Source organism: Eschrichtius robustus, chromosome 1, assembly GCF_028021215.1.
Source record: "Eschrichtius robustus isolate mEscRob2 chromosome 1, mEscRob2.pri, whole genome shotgun sequence".
Taxonomy (NCBI): domain Eukaryota; kingdom Metazoa; phylum Chordata; class Mammalia; order Artiodactyla; family Eschrichtiidae; genus Eschrichtius; species Eschrichtius robustus.
In genome coordinates this window covers 2,762,070-2,784,139 of record NC_090824.1, presented here as the reverse complement: position 1 = coordinate 2,784,139, position 22,070 = coordinate 2,762,070, and the positions used below count along the sequence as shown (strand labels likewise).

Below are 22,070 nucleotides of genomic sequence, written 5' to 3'. Positions count from 1 at the left end.
CCTGAGATTTGCCATGGTCTTGGGATGCAGCCACCACCCTTAGGGGGGCTGTGTGACTCAGTCTGCCCTTCCCCAGGACACCTTGTCTGGGAAATTGGCCCCCTTGGAGTTAGCAACAAATACACGGGTCCCTGTGGACTTCGCTTCAGAAGGGGTTCATCCACATGACCAGCATCCGCTTACACCCTCTCTCTCTTGCTGAGCTTCCCAAGAGCCACACTGCCCCCATACTGGAATTTTAGCATCCTGAAAGAGGTGTGCGTGTGCGTGTGCGTGTGCGTGTGCGTGTGTGTCTTTGTTTTAAGAAAAAAGCCAATGTAGTCATGGTAGAATATTTAGAAAATGTAGATATTTTCCATTGCCTCACCACTGTTAATATTTTGGTATATATCATTCATGCCTCCTTTGGGGGCATAATCTTACACATTTTTACAGAAATACAAATATAGTTAAATAGTTTTTAGTTTTTAAAAATACTCTTTTAAAATTAAAAAACACCCCTGTTTATTCAAAAAGCAATGCCCATTCAGTTATAGGAAAATCATTTATTAAAACCAAAAGATGAAAAATATAAATATCATTCTGCCCACTCAGATCACTACTGTGTATGTTTTTCTAAGCCATCTTTGTGGCATACATATATTTTCTTTTTATAAAGATAGAATTATTCTATATAATACCATTTTATAATATGCCTTCTAAAATAATAACTTTATTGAGATGTAATTCAGGTATAACATTCACCATTTTAAAGTGTACAATTCTGTCATTTTTAGTATATTCAGTAATTTGCAATGATCACCACTTTCTAATTTTAGAACATTTTCATCATCCCCAAAAGAAACCTTGTGCCTGTTTGCTGTCACTTCTCATTCTCCCCCTCCCCCAACCCTAGGCAGTCATTAATCTATTTTCTGCCTCTACTGATTTGCCATTTCTGGAAATTTCATCCAAACGAGATCATACAGTATGTGTTCTTTGCGCCTGATTTCGTTCGTGGAGCATAATGTTTTCAAGGTTCATCCATGTTGCAGCACATAACAGTAGTTCATGTTTATAGGCAAATAATATTCCATTGTATGGATAGACCACATTTTGTTTATACATTCATCAGTTGATGGACATTGGGTTGTTTCCCCTTTTTGGATATTATAAATAACACTGCTATGAACAATCCTGTAAAGTTTTTGTGAGAACCTAAGTTTTTGTATCTGTTGTAAACAAAGCTGGATCATGTGGTAACTCTATGTTTAACATTTTGAAAGACTGCAAGACGGTTTTTCAAAGCAGCGGGGACATTTTCCATTACCATCAGCAGTGTATGAAAGTTCTAGTTTCTCCACATCTTCACTAAACACTGTTATTGTTCATCTTTTTTATTTTAGACATCCTAGTGGGTGTGAAATGGTATCTCATTGTGGTTTTTGGTTTGCATTTCCCTAATGACTAATTATGTTAAGCATCCTTTTGTGTGCTTATTGACCATTTAGATATCTACCTTGGAAAAATGTTTATTCATATTCTTTGCCCATTTTTAAAGTTGGGTTGTCTTTTTGTTATTGAGTATAAGAGTTCTTTACATATTCTGAGTACAGTTCTTTTATCAGATATATGACTTTTAGCTATTTTCTCCATTCTGTGAGGTGTCTTCTCACTTTCTTGATGGTGTCCTTTGATGCACAAAAGTTTTTAATTTTGATGACATCCAGTTTATCTATTTTTTCTTTGGTTGCTTGTGCCTTTGGTGGTATATCTAAGAAACCATTGCCTAATCCAAGATCAGGAAGATTTATTCCTGTTTTCTTCTAAGAGTTATATAGTTTTAGCTCTTACCTTTAGCCTAGGATCCATTTTGAGCTAGTTTTTGTGTATGGTGTGAGGTAGGGGTCTAGTTTCATTCTTTTGCATGTAGATATCCAATTGTCTATTAGTTGAAAAGAGTATTCTTTCCCCCATCGAACAGTCTCAGTACCCTTGTCAAAAATTGATTGACCACAGGGGACTTCTCTGGCAGTCCAGTGGTTAAGACTCGGTGCTTGCACTTCAAGGGGGCACAGGTTCAATCCCTGGTCAGGGAACTAGGATCCCACATGCAACGCAGCGCTGCCCCCTGAAAAAATAAAGATTAAAAATAAATAAATAAATAATTTTTAAAAGGATTTAAAAAATGAATTGACCACAAATGTAAGGGCTTATTTCTGGACTCTAAATTCTATGCTGTTGATCTATATATGTCGGTTAAAATTGGGGATCATGAATCCTCCAAATTTGTTCTTTTTCAAGATTGTTTTGTCTGTCCTGAGTCCCTTGCATTCCCTTATGCATTTTAGGATCAATTTCTGTAACATATAACTTTCTTTGTTTCACTTATTATATCATGAACATTTTCCTTTTTCTTAGTCTATAATTGTACTATAACACAGTAGCCCTGAGTCATGTGTGGCTAGTGAGCACATGAAATGTGGCCAGTCCAGATTGAGGTGTGCTGTGAGTGTAAACTGACAACAGATTTCCAAGAGTTAGTGTGGAAAAAAAGAACACAAAATATCTCATTAATAATTTTTTGTATTGATTACATATTGAAGTTATAAAATTTTATATTGGGTTAAATAATATACATTATGTAAGTTTACCTATTTCTTTTTACCTTTTTAATTTGGCTACTAGTAGATTTAAAATTATGTGATTCTCATATTTATGTTAGAAGTACTTTTTAATAGAATGGCATCCAATTTGGTTGATTATGTGGTGGTTGTATGATTGTGTCAGAGTTTCTTGATTCAGTTCTCTGTTGTTGGACACTTGGGTTGTTTCCAGTTTTCTCCATTTACAGCGTTGTGAAGGGTAACCTCGTAGCCGGGTCTTCCTGCCCCCCTGTGATGCCGCCAGGACAGAGTTCATAAGGAGGACTTGAGAAGTGTGTGTTTGCTGTACTTCTAAGTCAAGGGTATGCAAACTCTTGTGTTATAGTGTTGAGTGAGTGAGTGAATGTTTCATATTAACGAAAAAATCTTTCACAGTAAGGCTGCAAACAGATTCAACAGATATTGATTGAGCCCTCTGCTTTAAGTTGGGTTCTGATCCAAGAGTTGGGAAAACAGTGGTGAATGAGTCCAGATTCTAGCCCTCTCGAAGTTTATATTCTAATGGGGGAGAGGGATAGTCAACAAACCGATACCTGTATCAGTGGATGCTAAAGAGTGATGTGAGGAGGCCAGAGAAGCAGGCTTATGGGCTAGCGTGTAGTAGCAGGCTCAGGGAAGGCCTTTCTGAGCAGGCAGCATTTACGTAGGGACTGAAACAGAAGGAAGGAAGGGAGCCATGTGAAGATCTGGGAGAAGAAGGTTTTTAGGTAGAGGGGTCGGGAAGTTCAAACACCTTGAAGTGGGAATATGTGTGTTTTAGAAACAGCAAGGAGGCCAGTGTGGCTGGAGCTTGGTGAGAAGTGTGGTTGGATTTGGGATATGTTTTGAAGATGGAGCTGACAGTCTTTGCTGGTGACTGGGTGTGGGGCACGTGAGGAAGGGGAGGCTTTTATGACCTAAGCAACTGTATGGTGCCGTTCATGGAGCCGGGGATTGCTAGAGGTGGGTCAGAGGGGAGGGGGCACCAAGAGTTCAGAAGTGCCTTTCGGGTACTCACCTGGAGATGTTGAGTTGGTAATGAGATGTACCCGCCTGGAAATCACAGGGGAGGTGGGGCTGGAGAGACATTTTTGGAGTCAGGAAAAGCTACTTGGACATCAAGCAGGTCGAGTGAGAGTTGACCATTGGATTTGGGAACGTGGAGGTCTTTGAGGACTTCGGCAAGAGTGGTGTTGGGAGGCTGCTGTAGCGTGGCGGGTACAAGTTAAGGGAGGATGGGATGTGTGTATTGACAACTCCTAGAAAGAGTTTGCTCTAGGTGAACAGAAAGATAGGGGTGGGGAGCTGGGATAGACTGCCTCTTCCTCGGGCGCTGGTGGGAGTGGTCCTGGAGAGAGGCTGAGGTGGCAGGGGCTGGGGTCCAGGGCCAGGGTGGAGGGGGAGGCCTTGCCCACAGGATCAGGAGAGAAGGCAGAGGAGGCTGGCAGGCCTTTCGCTTGGCCGTGAGAGGATGAGAAAAGCTCAGATTGCCTCTGTTTCCAAAAGCTAAGAGTGACAAGGAGGGAAGGGGTGTTGTAGGATTTGTTGTGGGGTTAAATGTAAAATTTGTATGAATTTTTAATGTGAAACCTAAGACTTCACGTAAGTTGAGTTGCCTCAGAATGCTTACCCTCGGGGTTCTCTCTTCTGTGCCTTTGGGTGTATTTTGGTGGAAAAGTTTGAAAAGCCACTTCATTATTGTATTCTATTGAGTATTTAACCTTAAAGAGTTTAACCAAGTGAGTATTTAACCTTAAAGAGTTTGGGATTCAGTTACACATTTTGTTGTCCTTAATAGAGCTTTCGCAGCTGCTCCAAATATCCCTCCGTTGGTGCATCTTAATAGTTGCTTGGCAAGCACTGCATTCTGCGCGGGGAAGGCCACGCGGGAAGCCACGGGGTGTCTGTAGGTGGAATGCGGCCCTCAATTCCACCCCTTTCCCAGGTAAGGATGTGGAGGAAGGCAGGGCCCCTGAAGTGCCACACCTTCCAAGGACATTTTAGTGAACTTTTTCCTGTTTTCACAAAGTGATTAACAGCTATGCTGTGCATCTTTTCATTCTGGCAGCGTGGTTTGCAGGAGTGTAGTGCTGTTAGCCAGCCTTTTACGGGACTTAATCAGCACTGATGAAAAGTTATTCATCTTCTTTCCTAGTTATCGCATTGCCTGCTTTCTTCTCTTTCTATACAGTTTTAGTATAATTAAGTCCCCCTTCCCCATTTAGGTTCTTCAGTCTCCTTAGTAGAAAGTGCTGTGAACAGTCAGATTCACTTCATGGGGTGGGAGCGTGTGGAACATCCGGGTTCTGGTCCCTCTTTTTGTTGACAGATGAGATGGCTGAGGCTTAGAGGGGGCTTGATTTGTAACTGGAGGTTTATTTGCATGACTAGGTCCCATGTCCCTTGCTTTCCAGTTCTCCCACGACCTCCTGGACAGTCGTGTGGAGCTGCTCCTTCCCTCGCCCTGTCTTGCATTCCAGAGCAGCGCTCGCATTCCTGAGGCTGGCTTCCTTCGGGCACTCGGAGGAGAGGCCTTCCCTGACCGCCCTCCGCGTGGCTCCGCTGGAGGGTCTGCACGGGCACCTTCTGGCCTTCAGCTTCTGACCACGGCAGTGTTTGCCACGTGTGACGGGGAGCATTCGCTCGGTACTTACTGAGTTCCATGAAGGCAGGGACTGCAGCCTTGTTTTCAACCTGCTATATCCAGCCTCTGCTGAGGGGTCTGGCACACTCCTGCCCAGAAAGTTTGCAAAACAAACAAACGTGTATGTAAATCTAGACTTTTAATCCGGATTGCTGTTGTCTCCTGGCCATTCGAGAGGGCTCATGTGTCCCTATTTCCGCCAGGGCTTGTCCTGTTGTCATTTAACAATCCTTTGCTACTCTTGGGGGCTGGGGTGTTTTGGAGTTTGGAATTTTGGAGATTTTAGAATGGAATGCGTCAATAGACCACACATCGTGGAACATCCTAGGCAGCACCGTGTAATCAGACACTAAGATCTTTGCAGCAGGTGTGTGACCATTTGCGGCCAGTGGGACAGAGGCTGTGGGAGCCCCACACCACGCCAGGGCGTGTTAGGAACATGTTTTCAGAGCTTTTGGGATTTCGGAATCACAGATAAGGGACCGTGGACCTGTTTGGGTGCACGTCTGCTTTTCAGGCATTTGTGCCGAGTGGGCTGGAAAAGAGGAGAACACAGTGCCCGTGCTCCCTTGGGGTGCTGTGAGGAGCACACATGGGGCGGGCACTGCTGCCGGTCACCGGCTTTGCTGTCATCCCCCGCCCTTGCTTTCGAGAAGCGTGCCCCCCAGGCGCTGGCTGCGGGGCGCCATGCCGCGGTGCGGTGCGGGGCGTGTAGGCGGTGGCTGTCCTGCGTCATCCTGGGTTCCCTCCCTCGAGCCTGGCCGCCTGGCCACGGGTTCAGGGCGGAAGAGGGGGGCTCGGACGAGGTGCTGCACGGCACGTGGTCTTCCGTTCCAGACCCTGTGTACCTCTGTCCCCTCCACGGTTGCGAATCAAGCCTCATGGCTGGGAGGAGAACTTTGAGGCCCTCAGCTCTGGGGTGACCTGTCTGCACTCTCACACTCTGCCCTCTTGAGCCAAAAGTTTTCAACATTGGGTGGATTTAATATATGTTTTCTGACTTTAAAGTGTGAGTATAGTTTTATTTTAATGTTTTTAGGATGCGTTTTTGACGTAAATAGAAATCTTTAATTTAAAAAGCTTTACCTGCTTTCTGAGATGGTGCTTGCATTTTGAAAAAATGTTTAATTGCCAGATTGCAGGAAAGCTTGCCTTTTTAAAGTAGAAAACAAAGAGCCAATACTGAAATAAGTCTAAAAATGTGTATTTCAGGCATTTGAAAAGGATATAGGGTGAAATAGTTTGTACCTGAAGCAGGTGTCACTTTGTATCTGAAGTTTTTATGTGATCTTTGATAAATTATGTAGATTGTATTAACTCTTATCTGAACATGTACATTAAAGATTATTCTTTCAAAAGATTTAGAATTAGTTTTGTCCAAGGTACTGGACTTAAGATTTAATGAGCCATGCCACTGAATCAGAAACACACTTTCAGTCTTTCAGATTTTATGAGATATTATAGTTTTCAAAAAGACTTGTGAGAATGGTCTTTTGCGATATATTTTAAGATAGTTAAGAACAGCGTTTGTATTGTAAAAACTTCCTTCAAGACACATTCTGGGGTTTTATGAGTGATTAATGGTGGCATCACCCAGAGTTTTGTGGTTAATATTTGCAAATAATTTATTTAACAGGGTTTAAAAGAGACTCCTTGTGTTTTATAGTTACCCTTTTGGGGGGACCAATGTATAACATAAAAAGTATCCAGTGGTATTATCTTTGCTACAGATGTATTATGTTTATAGAATTGGAAATATTTGATTTCTTAGAGTGTGTATATCAATAGATTATGTAGTTTAAAATGTTTGCATCTGTATTTCATGTATAAACACATCAGTTTCCCAGTGTAGCCTTTAGAGTATCATAGGAGAACTAAGGGTTTTTTAAAAGGTCATAATAGAAAAGTTGTGTGTGTTTTAATTACTTAAGTGTTTTTTCCTCCTGGGGTTGTTAAAAAAACAACACAAAACAAAAAAAAACACTGAATGTAACATATGAGAAAATGTTAAATGGATGCAACACTGCATGTAAGATTTTCCACAGAAGTTTTTATTCACAGTGAGGCACAATGGGAAGGCTCCATTAATTAACACATTAGATGGTATCATAATTCTGGAAAAACCATTTCACCGTAGGGGTGTTTGCAAAAACCGAAGCCATCTCTGCCAGGTTTTGACATCGCTTAGCTATTTAGGTAGCAAGAGACGCAGTGTCAAAACCAGTTTAAAATTACCTATATTGTCAACATGCAGATTTTCTTTAATCAGTATTTAAACTACGGATTTACCAATCTGAGTAGTTTGAAATACAGTAGCATAAAAAGAATTAGATCTACCAAACCGAAAATGTGTGCATATCTAAAGAAGTTTCTTTTCTTGATTTTGGTTAAGCTAACAGAAGTATCTTCACATCTGTAATTTCTGGTAACTTAATGAGAACACACTGAACTTTTGGGTCACAATAAATTTTCCCATTATGTAAAATATTTTACACACTGGTTGACTCATTGTGAATTGTGAGTAGACATGATTCTCTTCCTGCGGAAAATAGAAACACACATTATTGTAATGAGATTTTAGCCAATTACAGAATTGTGCTCAGGTGGCTATGTTGCCTTCTGTTGGTTGGGTTGTTGAAAACTTTGAGATGGACACACAGCAACGGGAGTGAGTTGGGAGCTCTTTTGCTGGGTGTAGAGGATGTAGTCTTTTTATAAATCTGTTATTTTATACATAGGCTTGTTTTTGTTTTTATGAGTTTTATGTTCAGTCACTGCGTGTGTTTTCTTTGACTGTATTGACTTCAAGTCTTGTAAATATTTCTGGGTCTTAAAAACCCAAGTGCTCATGTTTATTCCACAGTAGAAAGAACTAACGAGCACTTTTTGACAGTGGTGGTGGGGTTGGCAGTTTCCCTAGTAATCATCCTCTCTCGTGTTTCAAAGTGCTACATTTGTATGTAGGTGTAATTTATATTTTACATTAAATCTAAAATGAATTTTTTTGTTACAGAATGGGTGAACTGTGAGATTTGGGGGAGAGAAAGAGTTACCAAAAATGGTTATGAGTTGTTTTGAACAATGAGAAGCTTATTTACAATTATTTGGAAGGGGCACCCCCAAAATAATGCATTTTGGGGGGGCAAAATGAAGACTTGTTATAACGTGTTCCCTTTTTTATTTCTTTAATTGAGATGGTGAGCTGCATCTCATTAAGAGATGTTAATTAACTATCAGATGTTTGGCCTTTTGCTTGACTGTGTCTTCTTTTTAAAAGATACCTTAATTGAGATAGTCACATACCATGGAGTTCACCTCTTCTAAGCGTCCAGTTCGGTGGTGTTTAGTACATTCACGGAGTATTGTGCAACCATTGCCTATTTTGGACATTACATATGAACTGGATCATGCAGTCTGTGGTCTTCTGTGTCTGGCTTCTTTCACTTAGCATCATGCTTTCAAGATTCATCCATGTTGTAGCACGTGTCAGCAGACTGTTCCCTTTTGTGGCTGAATAATATTCCTTTGTGTGGATGCACCACATTTTATGTATTCGTTAAGTCCATTGATAGACATTTGTGTTGTTTCCCCTTTTGGGCTCTTATGAATAATGCAGCTCGGAACATTCATGTACAGGTGTTTATGGGACAGATGTTTTCATTTCTCTTGGGTGTAGACCTAGAGGGGTTTGCATCAGCTTTGACTTACTGTTCAGGTTCCCGTTTAAATTTGTAAAGAGGCTTTACTTCTTGTCACTGGGGCCTTTATTGGTGACCTGGTAGCTCCTGTTTCATGTTTGAAGCCCCTGGGCCCTGTTGCCTGGAGAAGCAGCCAGAATTTACAGTATCCTTCTTTCCTAAGATCAGATCCCATCTGACAGTCATCACAGGGTCTTATCAAATAAGTGTCCCATTAGATTTTTTTGCAGCTAATTAAGCCTGTTCTGCATCCAAGCCAGCTAACTCTTGTCTGTATTTTATGTTGATATTTTTCTTGTATTCTTCTCCCTGCTTCTTCTTGGGGACACCCTTTGTTCTTCGGCCCCAGCAGCACAAGGAGTGACTGAGTGATTTGTCTGTCTGTGTATTTTCCCTTCAGGCAGTATACACTCACTCCTTTGGCTTTTTTTACGGTAATTTTGGTAACTGGGTTGTCTATTTTTGAAGTAGTAAACACCTTAAGATAGTAGTGATACTCTTGAGCATTTTGTTAAGTATCCAAATGAGACCTACAGGGATGTTTCCATAATTTGTATCAAATTCATGTAAATGTACGTTAGCAATGTTAGCGAATTGCCTGAGTTAGTTATGAATTCCATTACTGCTCTTTAATAAAGGAGCAGGTTGTGCCGTGGTCATTCCAGTTAATGGGGAGAGCCCTTCAGGTCTCTCATCATGTATTTAAACTGAGTTAAGCTTGGAAAAATAATTATTGAGTGCTTTGTGGATACCGGCTTTATTTTGTGACAGTTGTGCCTTACATTTTGAGAAGCTTATGCTTTCAGGAACCTTACGCATGCATTAAAGCAGTTAATCAGTTCAACTCTGTAAGGTTTGTAGGATAAGTGTTACTCCTTTCCTACAGACAAGAGATTCCAGATTCGGAAGGAGAAAGCGATCTGTTGGGAGCCGGTGTCAGAGGGAGCAGGGTGTGCGAGAGCGGGCCCTGCCCTCACTAGGAGGGCTGTGCGAAGTCCAGAGCCCGCAGCCAGGCAGCCCTGCTTGAGCGCCCGCCCGGCGGTGCACCTGAAACATTCCTTCTCGTGTTTGAGTCCGGCCGCCTCAGCGTGCAGTGGAGACGGTAGGAAGCCGCTGCCGGGCGGGCAGGCCGGCGGGGCCTGGCTCTTTGCACTGCTGGGCCTGGCTCGCTGCCCTTGGCTTTCAGATGGCGGACCTGGGAGGCGGGTGCTGTGTGGCCCCGCAGCGGCCCCCCCAGCCCGCCGCCGCTGGCCCTCGAGACCCCACCCCCACGCAGCTCTCAGTGCTGGGCCTGGGGTCTCTGCCCTGGCCGCTGTCGCCCCTCCCGCACCTCGAGGATTGCTTGTCTAGGAAGCGCAGAGTCTTGAGGTAAGACCCCTGCCGGCTCCTCCAGACCCTCCTGGGAGAGCCCGCTCGGGCCAGAGCCCCGGGTTCTGGCGACCCAGGCTCAGGTTTCCGAGGCGCTGAGGAATTGCTTGACAGTGGTGCGGCCACACAGAGCCGCCTTGATCCCCGATTTGAAAGGCCGCATCTGGGGGAGCATCTGGGGGGAGTGCCTGGCCGGCGCCTAAGCATGCCGGGAGGCGTTTCATGGAAGTTCCTCTGCGTCCTAAACCACTCTAGTGGGTCTCTATAAAGCGACGAGAAACGTCCTCACGCTGTCTCTTTCTACCTTCCCTTCTGATCATCCACCTCGTGCTGTGAGATGATCCGGCCAGTCAGGAATTCACTCGTGAGGTGCCTCTGGTTTGGTCTGAGATATTCATTTATTCACATGGTGCCTTTCTGGGGAGAGATCGGGGTGGGAAGGCTGCAGCATTTCCATAAATGTGCTCCCTCCTGCTCCCCTGAGTGAAGCCCCAGGGAGGCACCCTCTTCTCCAGGGGCTGCAGCTGGGCCTGGGCCGGTGCCTGTGGTGAGGCTGTAGCCTGTGGAAGCCAGGGCGGCGTGACTCCTGGGCCTCCCACCTGGCCTGTAGCTGAGATCCTCTGCGCCTCAGGGGGAGGTGACGCGGGAGCTCCTCACGGCGTGGAGCAGGGGGCCGCCCCGTGGGGCCCCTCCGCGAACGCCGGCCACACCGGTGACGTGCTGGGCCCTGCAGATATGCAGTGTCACTTCCTTATAGTGTGGTCACCACTGGGGCCGATGGAGCCCAGCGGAAGGGTCCTGGCTGCTGGGGGTGGGAAGGGCGCCGGTGAGGACTTCCTGGGGGAGAAGATCCCGGAGCCTGAGGAGTGAGGGGAGTCGGGGGCAGAGGGAAGGCAGAGCAGGGCTCTCCCCCGGGAGAAGGGCGGGCTGCTTGCGGGGAAGCCACGGGCCGGTCCTGCCGCTCGAGGGGGGAGTGGCCAGTAGTAGGGTCCTTGATTTGCTGGTTCCCTTACCTGGTCCGTTACCTGGTCAGCGGCGGGCTCGGCAGCTTCCACGGTAACCCCGCCGGGAGGTGGTGGCTGGAGCCGCGGGGGGACAGCTGCTGTGTACCGGGGGGCCTGGTGCAGGGCCGCCCTGTTCCGTTCAGAACCGGCCACCTCCGCTTGGTGGCCGTGCGCCCAGGACGAGTGTGTGCTTCAGGGACCGGGTGCTCGGATGTCTGTCCGGGCGGCCGTGAGGGTCTGACGGGCTTCGGGACGGAGCCGGCATGTGCTTTCGCTGGGGACTCACTGGCACGTGCCGAGGAACGCTGCACCATTTTTTTTTTTTTTTTAATTTATTTATTTATTTATGGCTGTGTTGGGTCTTCGTTTCTGTGTGAGGGCTTTCTCTAGTTGTGGCAGGTGGGGGCCACTCTTCATCGCGGTGCGCGGGCCTCTCACTATCGCGGCCTCTCTTGTTGCGGAGCAGAGGCTGCAGACGCGCAGACTCAGTAATTGTGGCTCACGGGCCCAGTTGCTCCGCGGCATGTGGGATCTTCCCAGACCAGGGCTCGAACCCGTGTCCCCTGCATTGGCAGGCAGATTCTCAACCACTGCGCCACCAGGGAAGCCCACGCTGCACCATTTTGAGGGTGTTCTCCTGTTGTCTCCCCGTTTTCTCAGCGGGGGGCCCATCCTTTAGCTCCTGTTAGATGTTCTTCCTCATAGAACCTTGCCCTGGAACCCCACACCAGCTCCAGTTCTGTCTCCCCGGCTGCGCTGCCCTCCCCCGCATCCCAGTCCTCCAGCCTGGAATGACTTGTCCTCCATGTGTCACCCCACTGGAGAGCCCCTCGCCGTCAGGACAGCGAGCTTGGCCTTACTCACGTCCTTTCACAGATAGCACGTGGTTAATGCTCACTAAGTAAACTGAATGAAGCAACGAAGATGAAAGGTCACTTAGTAAGCATGCCACTATCTTAAGTGTCTTTTTCTGAGTTTGGTTGTACGGGCAATGGTTTAATATTTCAAGTGCGCTGTCTGTGAAGGTAGCTGAGTGTTCAAGGTGATTGCTGCCACTGAGGCACTAGAAGTGCTTGCTGCGCTTGCATCTTCTGGAGTGAAAGTCCTGGCTGGTTCCCAGGAGCTCCTCCGTCGGGCTCTGAAGCTGGTGGTAGGCAGCAGGTGTGCAGGACTCTCACCGGGACTACCTGAGCATTAAAGATGGTGTGTCGTCACGCACGTTTCATTGATTTCCGCGTTTTCACCCAGCACAGTTCACTGTCAAAGCCATCCTCCAGTGAACACCACAAACTAGTCAGCCTTTCGGAAACAGGTTGGAAATCTAGAAATGCTCCCCCCAAGGTTTTTGCAACGTCTTTTAAAAAGATCTTTACAAAATCTTTGTGATGCAAAAGGCAGCTTCCTGTGCTGGAGAGTCTCTCTCCAGCGCTCTTGCTTCTGAGGTTGGTAGCTTGCAGAAAGACTGCAATGCAGCGGTTGCCAAAGTCTCTGTTAATATGGCAACAACCGGCGGGGAGGTCTTTTGCTCCCCTTCACAGCTGCTACCTGTGGCCTGCAGTCTGAAGGAGGGGTAATGAAGGCGACGCTCCCCTGGACTTAGCCGTTTAGTGAGGAGGACAGAGGCAGTTTTGTGGACACTGTGCCAGCACAGGCATGTCCTGCAGCGGCTCTGTTAAGTTCCCGATGCAGTGGGCTGCCTGGGGATGTGAGGCTGAAGATGCCTTTGCAGGTTGTGCACGGTAATTTTGTTTTCTCCTCTGTGTTCATGGTGGATTATGGGAAGGTAAGGGACTTTAAAAACCATGCATGATGTGTATTTTAAATGTTTATCAATGTCCCTGATGAAGGTAAAGAATTATGACTGAGTAGATCTCTTCTGAACCTGAGAAATAAAACTTTGATTTTGTATTAAAGACAGTCTGGACATTTGAACAACTACCTTATTTGTGTTGACAGATGCCCTCTAAGTAAATTAAAGATGTTCTTTAAAGAGATCTGCTTTTTCTTTGACTTGCTAAACATGGTCGAATTCCAGAGATGTAGCTATGGATGTAGTATGTTGGTTTCTTTAACTTAAGCAACGACAGTTTCATGAATCTGGCGTGGAACATTTTGTTTTATAAAATCTCAACCATATGGTGGAGGCTGATGCAGTCTGCTCTCCTTGGTTCTCATCTGCCTTCAGATGAGCCTTTTCAGCGTGTGCAGCCCTGTCCTCATCCTGGGGTGAGTTGGATGCTACCTCCAGCTGTTCTGCTTTGTTTGTCTAAGAGGCAGGCTGAGAGTCAGAACTCAGATTTATTTTGCTATGAGTTGGTGGCCCCAAACAGTATTAAATGCATTACGGGTGGTAATGCATGTTACATGTGTGCGTTACATGTGCAACGCCTAGAAATATAATGTCATGGTTACCATGGCGACTGCATGCATTCTGAAAAGCTTATGAATGGGTTCTGAACCTTCTGGCATTTTAAGTGAGATGTTCCAGCTGAGAGCCTACATTCATGATCAGTGTAAATAAATTCAGCTTCCCTTGAGCAGCACATCCTTTCTCTTCGTTTACCAGAGTTGTCCTTTCGGCCCAGTTCTTCCTCTGGTGACATCTGCCTTGGTCTCTTGGTTCCTGGCAACAGACTGTGGCTGAGAGATGGTTTTCTACTTGAGGTTGGGGACTAGCCTGTGTGCATGCAGTATCCCAGCCCTCCGTGTGCGGGCAGCGTAGAACGGACTGGCACGTCCATGCCTCCTGGGGGCTGGCAGTCCTCGACATACCCAAAGCATGGCCGCAGCCCTGTGTGCTGGTGAGGTTCTGGCAGAGCTCTCTCCATCTGCAGGGCTTCTTTCCAGCAACACACCCCAGGGCGCCAGGAGAGCCTGACTTCCAGAGAGGGGGCCCTGCCTATTTCTGCTTCCAGGATATCAGGATGGTTGGCTTTGGAGGGGGAGGCCCAAGTTAGAAAGACCCACACTCAAAGTGCCAAACTTGTGAAAATAATAGACGAAGGCCTATTCTCTTCATTACCAAAGGATCGTTTGCTGGTTGTTAGAAATATGTGTAGCATAGTTTGTTTGAAAACCAGTTGCCCTGTGCATTTAAACTGTATTGATATCTTGATTGCGTGGGACTGAAGTATCTGTTTGCTAATATTTTGTAAAAGGCACCCAGACAGCCTGCTGCCTGGGGGGCTGAGGTCTGAGGCAGCCCTGGGGACGAGGACGGCTGCTGAGGCCCTCGTTCCTGAGCTTAGCCCCACCGGTTCGGGAGGACAGTTCACCCTTGCAGAGAGCTCATTTTTGTTGTTAACAAACATTCAGATCATATCGTTTGAACTTTCAACTTGAAGGAGAGTTGACCTCTCAGGCTTACGTCAGTGGGTGTGTTGCAGTGACTCACCTGTTGGGAATGAGGAAGTTAGGAATCTTCATCTAATTCACTCCCTTTATTTTACAGATGAGGAAACTGAGGCCCAGAGAAGTTATGCCACTTGGTTAAGGTCCCAAAGCAGGTGAGAACCAGATCTGGGATCAGAAACCTGGCTCTCTATCCTCCTCAGGATCGCTTTCCTAACAGAAGAGGTTTGCTCTCAGTTCACTGTTTTTTGCTTTCCTCTGACGGAAAAGAGGCCTATCATGATAACTGGAATAGCACTCTCTAATTTGTAATTTAAAAAACTCCTACCTTCCCTTCCTTCTTTCCTCCATCAGCCATTGAGCAGCTCCTGCTCGCTGTGCTGCAGACTTCAGGGATGGGGGTGGGGGAGGGCGCACCCTGTACCCCCAGGCCGCGTGCTGTGCTGAGCGATGGGCAGCGGGTGCACTGGAGCACACAGCCTGGGTGTCGAGATGAATTCTTCCTCCACAGCTGCACTTCTGCCTGCCTACGGTATTTTCCAGCGAAGCTAAGTGCCCAGCGGTCTCCAGGGTTGAACTTGAATCATCACCTATCAAATCAAGGTCACGATACTGTATTTACTAAGGCAGAACAACATAGCAATATTAGGTGCAGCTTACGAGTCACAGCTTATTGCAAGTAATAAGAGGTTCAGCTCACAGGGCTTGAAATACAGCTTGATGTGCCAGATGCCGGTTCACCCAGATTTTTAATTTGCCAGTCTGCAAGAAGATTGGGCTTGTATTACAGCCTGTATTTTCCTAAATGGCCTCAGTGGCACCTCCCATCCTGTGGACTGTCTCACTGTGGGACTTTGGCCGGGAGGTGGGTCTCTCTCTGTTCCTTCTCTATGAACCTGGGCCAGGTGTGTGACCTGCCTCGCCCAGTAGTAGGGCAGAAGTGATGCTGTGTGACTTCCAAGCTAGGTCTTAAAAAAAAGGTTCAGTTTTTGCCTGGCTTCTCTTCTGGGGACACTTGCTGTGGGGAAAGCCATGCTGTGAAGCCCAGCTAGCCCGGGCAGGAAGGGCACATGGCAAGGCCCCAATCAGCAGCCCCCCGGGACGGGCGAGTGAATGGCTGGGCAGGCGACTCTGGCGTTCCGCTTTTCTCGCTTCCCAGCTGAGGCGTGCTGTCGGCACTGTACCCGGTCCAGCAGAGCCCCAGCCCGCAGAGCCTGTGAACGTGACGAGTGGGGGTTAGGCCGCTCCGTGTTGGGGTGACTTGTTACGAAGCCTACTTACTGCAGTCTGTAGTGTTTCCATTCACCAGTATTAGACGTGGCATTTTATTACATGCTAGGTGTAGAAAGCTTAAGAAATTACTGTTTTTTAAAAAATGATTAACCTTAGAAAAAAATCTTAATAACAGCTTTTTGGAGATAATTTGCATAACATAAACTCTACCCTGTTATAGTGTACAGTTCAGTAGTTTTTAGTATATTCCCAGTTGTTCATCCAGAACAGTTTTTATCACCTCAAAATGATAATCAGACTCTTAATCTAATTTATTCAACAGACAAGTACAAATGAAAGATTAGGATTCCTGTGCATTATGTTAAACTGTGGTGCTGGGTGTCTAGGACCTAGTAGGCGCTCAGGCCATGTTTGCTGATACATGAACTCAAATTGAAGCGTGAAGGTGATAACCTGATGGGTTGAATTGGGTTTGGCTGCAGCGCTTGGAGCATCTGTTATGTGCACGGGAGTTCACCCTGGGTGTTTGGTAAGAGGTGAGCCTTGAACGGGGTTTTCGTGGAGGGGAAGTAAGGAAAGCATGTGAGGGGCAGAGACTGTGCTACAGTGGGAAGGACATCTCTGGCTGGGTCCCTGTCGGAGGAGAATGGAGCACGGGGTGTCTGCTGGGCGGGGGCAGGTTCAGACGCGTGCTGTGCCTGCGCGTTCCTCCCCCACCGCGCATACCGCACACACATACTCGCGCTCCTGCCTGCCCTCCCGTGGGTGTGCGCTGTTCCCTTTCATGCGTACACATGCAGAAGCTGACCTCCTGGGCGGAAGGAAGCCGAGGCATGGCCCAAAGAGGAAAGGGCTGCTGACAGCCTAGACCAGGGGTCAGCACAGTTTTTCTGTAGTGGGCCAGATAGTAAATGTTTTAGTCTTTGTGGGCCAGTCCTGGGTCTCTGCTGTTGTAGGACATACGTAAACCAATGAGCATGGCTGTGTTCCAGTAAAACTAGTTACAAGATGGTGGACCCAAGTTTGCCTGCCTCTGGCCTACACGAATCCATCCGAGCCACCTGCCTGGTCAGTGGTCCCGACGCAGATGTGGCTTGTGCCGCCCATCTCCTGCTCAGGCTTCGAGGCCATCGGACAGCTAGTTCTCGGCCCCTGGCTGCTGCCCCGGCATGGAGAGCTTCAGCAGGGCAGCCCGCCCCTCCCTCAGCGTTGGATCTCTGGCTCGGTACACAGCAGGAACTCAGCAGTGTCCGAAGCCCCTGAAAAGTGATAGGGCTGTCGCAGGTTTTGGGGCGGGAGGTGGTGAGCCAAGAGGACAGAAGGAATAAGGCCAGTGGGTAGGTCCAGTAGTTTCTGGACCCCATTGCTTAGAGGCATGTTGTAGAATGTGGGGAAATCTGGAACGGTTTGGCCCTGCATGAAGAGCCCAGGACCCAAGGCATCATTCCACTTAAGTGAGATTAAATTACCTTTCAAGAGAGCTGCATCAGGAGCCTTAGAAGTAACCTTTCAGGTGGAGGACATTCCTGCTTTTAAATCTTGGGAAACACTGTGGGTTTTTTTGTTTTTTTTAATGAGGACTCATGTAAGCTAGGTGCCTTACCTAAGAGCCTAATAATCAGGTCTCTAAAGCAAGTGCCTCAGCAAACAACAAGGTGTTCAGTTCCCCAGGTAGTTTAGAGGAGATAAAGCCCCAGAGGGAAAAGCCGACACACTCTCGAACTGTTGACCCCTGTTCACGTCCAGATGAGGAGTAGCCGCTCATTTATGGTACGTGCATCAGGCACTGGTGTTGGAAGCCTGTGATCAACTAACAATGAATTCAACAGTATAATCTCATTTAAATTGTTCTTTGGCTTAGAAGAATAAAAATTACTTTAATTGAAGAAGGAAAGTATCTTGACTTGTCAAAAAAATGATATTCAATTAAAAATGACAATTTCACAGCCCTGCATATGTTACAGAATGGCATTTCACAGGCAGATTCATTAATTAGGGTTATTTTGCAAGGGTCTTCAGACCCTCAGATCGGAGTAAGCCCCCCTTTCACGTGCTTCCCTTGCGGCTTGTGCTCGGCCGTAGGACATCTGCGTAACGAGGTGACTTCTGTCTTCTGAGTGACCACTTTTGTTCCTGAATGCTCAGCTCACAGAGAAAGGGTTAGGATGGGGCTTGGGTTTGCCGCACCGTGAAGACACGCCTCCTTGATACTCTCGATGATGGAAGACATGGATTGTGAAATGTTAAAACCTCAAGAAATTATTTCGTTCAGTCCCTCCCTGCCAGCCCTCTGTTTCACTGAAACCCACCCCAGAGGGGAGTGTCTGAGCCCTGGCCTCTGGGCTCCTGTCCAGCCTCCCGGGGTGACCTTCATCCTCCAACCCCAGCCATGGGTCTTGTTGCCCAGAGTATAGGAATCTTTCTTAGCTTGGAACCTTAAGTCCAAACCCGCAAGAACGTTGCTTCCTTTTTTATTCTGCCTGGGGTTTTCAGAACGTCTAATAACACTGGACAGTTTTATCATTCATCATCATGAGTAGCGTGGCTTATTACAGCTTGCAGCTACAGATCTTGGAGAGCAAATTCATTTTCTACATTCAGATTTGCTCATCTAAAAACTCTGTTTATAATATTAATTTAGAACAAGGCTTCTGTTATGAGTTGTGGAAAAACAGCTCCTGTATCCCCTTTAATAAAGATATTTTTGAAATGTAACTTAATGCGCGGAAGTGAATTACTGTTCAGGTTTTAGTTTGTTGCTTGGAAAAAAGTGTGAGAAGAAAAGCATCTTTTTAATTTTCTTTTCTTGTTTTTTGGCCGCACCTCACAGCTTGTGGGATCTTAGTTCCCCAACCAGGAATTGAACCCGGGCCCTCGGCAATGAGAGCGCAGGGTCCTAACCACTGGACCACCAGGGAATTCCTGAAAAGTATCTCTTTTTATTTTTATTTTTTAAAATATTTTTTATTTTTGTCCGCATTGGATCTTCGTTGCTGCGCGTGGGCTCTTCTCTAGTTGCCGCGAGCCAGGACTGCTCTTCGTTGCGGTGCGGGGGCTTCTCATAGCGGTGGCTTCTCTTGCTGCAGCGCACGGGCTCTAGGCGCGTGGGCTTCAATAGTTGTGGCACACGGGCTCTAGAGCGCAGGCTCAGTAGTTGTGGTGCACGGGCTTAGTTGCTCTGCGGCATGTGGGATCTTCCTGGACCAGGTCTCGAACCCATGTACCCTGCGTTGGTAGGCGGATTCTTAACCCCTGCACCACCAGGGAAGTCCGAAAAGTATCTTTTTAACAAACGCATTTTCTAAGCTCTGGCCAGCAACCCTCTCATTCAATTAATATTTATTAATATTTATCAAGCACTAATATTTATCAGTATAGTATATTATTATATTTGTATATGTATTTACATCCTTGTGCTAAATATGTTAGTGTGTTTATGTATATGTTATACACTTACTATATACATAAATGTATACACACTAATTATATATACATATGTGTACACACTCATTAAAATCAAGCAGAAGTATAGCAAAAAGTTCGATACCCTAGAATTATATGGGATTTTTTTCCCCTGTAAAACCTATAAAATGAGCTATTGAGTTGATGTTCAGTATGAGCCACTTTTTAATCTGAGAATTTCAGAAATAGTTAATTCCTACCGATCCTTCAGTTTATGGCTTAGACACCCTCTCCTCAGGGAGGCCTTCCCTGCACCCACGCAGGGGGTCACTGGCGCATTCATCACGTGCTTCCCTTCAGCAGTTTTCACGTCTCGTTCACGCACACCCACCCACAGTTACTTGTGTCCCTCCCCCAGGCGGCAGCTCTGGGGGGCAGCACCCTGCCCTCCTTGTCCCCTGCTCCTGGCACAGTGCCTGCGCCACCCCGGCACTAGGCTGCATGCTGGGTTCCGAGTGAGACTGGGCACCAGAGTTTTCCTCTGAGGGGGTTGTCGTGCTCTGCATTGACCTTTCCTTTGTAGGGCAGTCTTGGAAGTTTTCAAGTGTTTTCCCATTCAACCAAGAAATCTTTCTTCCATGACTAACTTCCTATTTTTTCAAATGATTGAATACTTCTGTTTTCTCTCTCCTCCAAGGAGTTGGAAACTACTAAGAACAGATGACTTTGTATGGGTCCTTCCTTCCTCTGCTCTTCCCTCAAGTTCTTTTTCATGTAAGTGGACAAATATATTGTCGGGATAGCAGATTCAAATGGATCCTTCTAATTTAAGGATAGAGATTTTTGAGGAGAATGAGGAAGTTTTGAGAAATTAGTAAAACCTGCCCTGGTGCTGTGGATACTTTATAGGAAATTCTCTTTCGTTTTCCTCATGACAGGTGCTAGACTGTGAGAAGGGACCTACCACTCAAAAATATTTATCAGGCAGTTATGGCCCCTGGGGTCAGACAAGCCTAGCTTTTGTGCCAACTGCCCGGGACCACCTGGGACTCAGCTGGGCGCTGTGTGCAGGGTGTGGTGCCGGGCGCCGCGGAGCCCCAGCGCGGAGGTGCTCGCTCCCTGCGCTTCGTCAGGGCGCTCTCAACTTGCTGGGTCTGTGCTGGCGTCGCTTAGCAGCACGGCTTTAACCTACAAATAAAGATTTATTTTCATATTATTCTGATGGAAGATTTTATTAATGTAGGCATTTTATTCGTATAAAAGGTGTTGACAGTAGAATATTTTGTGTTCAAAATATTGATTCATTTTGGGGGAAACCGAAGGGATTTGATGTTGCATAACAAATCTCTATTTAAATTCACTGAGTAAACTGCAGTGAATCATAACTATATTAAGCCAAAGCCAACACTGCAGAATAGAGTTTATTTGAAAGAACAATTAGATGAAAATTTCAGGGTGACCTGGAAAGGTTTCACGCTTTTGTATAACTCTAAGTTAAAATAATATGATCAGTCAGATGCCACATAGGAAACTTTGTACTGGTGGGTCTAGCAGTCTTAGCAGCAGGGGTCACATTTGATTAGGAAGTAGATTTATTCTAGAGGGTTTATGTAGCATGAAGAATATTAAATTCAAAGAGATCGTAGTGATATTTAAGATTTCACTGGATATCTTAAATTTTCAACTTGACTCTGTCAAAATATTTCTGACATTTTGTATTTTAAGACTAAAGTAAGTATGCAGTGGTAATGGATGTTTGGTCATGACTTCAGGTGAGTAAGACTTCAGAGAAACCTATCACAAGGCCAGAAACGAAACCAAACTCACCATCGCCTTGTAGTTCCAAACCGTGGCGTATTTTACCCACGGGTAGTTTTAACTCTGTTACCCAGTGGCATGGGGTAGTCATTTTATTCTTGAGTAGCTCCTTGCCTCCTCCTTGTTCAAATCCATTTGGATAATGCTTTTCAAAAGTAAGCAAAGTAATTCTGGTCAATTCTCATATTAAAGTGGCTAGAAACTAAGCAAATGATTATTTAAATGATGTGAGAAAATTCATTTTAGCCTAGCCAAGGTCTCAGTACCTTCCTTGAAGTCTGAAATGGCCTTACTTGGTTCAGCTAAAGGTGCTTTTTTTTGGTGCATCTGGTTGTGAGTGCCATTTGTTAGTCCTAAGGGAATACATAAACCCAGGGATGTCAATGCTGAAATTCAAAGCAATGAAAAAAGGTGCTTGGTTTAAAAAAAAGGACAAATGCATCTGCTAGGCATTACTGATGTCTTGGGAATTTTGAGGTGTGTATTTTGCTTATTGCTAAGGTATTAGGTGATTGCCCAGGATGTGAGCTTACAGGTGTCAGAGCCATCGTGACAAGCTACCACGGAGGCAGTGCTGGTCTGTGAGACCTGGGTTTCAGTCCTGGTGACTCTGACTTTGGACAAGTTGCTGAATGTCATTATTTTAGTTCCTCAAGAGACCAGGGAGGAATTTGGACTACTGGATAACATTTTTTTTTTTTATGGCCTTTATTATGTTGAGGTAGGTTCCCTCTATGCCCACTTTCTGGAGAGTTTTTATCATAAATGGGTGTTGAATTTTGTCAAAAGCTTTTTCTGCATCTATTGAGATGATCATATGGTTTTTATTCTTCAATTTGTTAATATGGTGTACCACATTGATTGATTTACGTATATTGAAGAATCCTTGCATCCCTGGATAAATCCCATTTGATCATGGTGTATGAGC

At 45.9% G+C, this 22,070-nt stretch overlaps 1 protein-coding gene across 7 annotated transcripts in view; it reads left to right on the top strand.

Moving 5' to 3' along the window:
• Window positions 1-22,070, top strand: part of TRAF3 (TNF receptor associated factor 3) — a 117,488-nt gene that overhangs the window by 29,434 nt on the left and 65,984 nt on the right. For 3 of the 7 annotated variants that reach the window (XM_068540188.1, XM_068540205.1, XM_068540160.1), the window contains exon 2: window positions 14,790-14,844. The exons of 2 other annotated variants lie outside the window; for them this stretch is intronic. The gene's annotated coding sequence lies outside the window, so the exon portion shown is untranslated. Of the gene's footprint in view, window positions 1-14,789; window positions 14,845-20,021; window positions 20,099-22,070 lie in introns of all 7 variants that reach the window. 2 more of the 7 variants (XM_068540178.1, XM_068540196.1) reach the window with 2 other exon arrangements.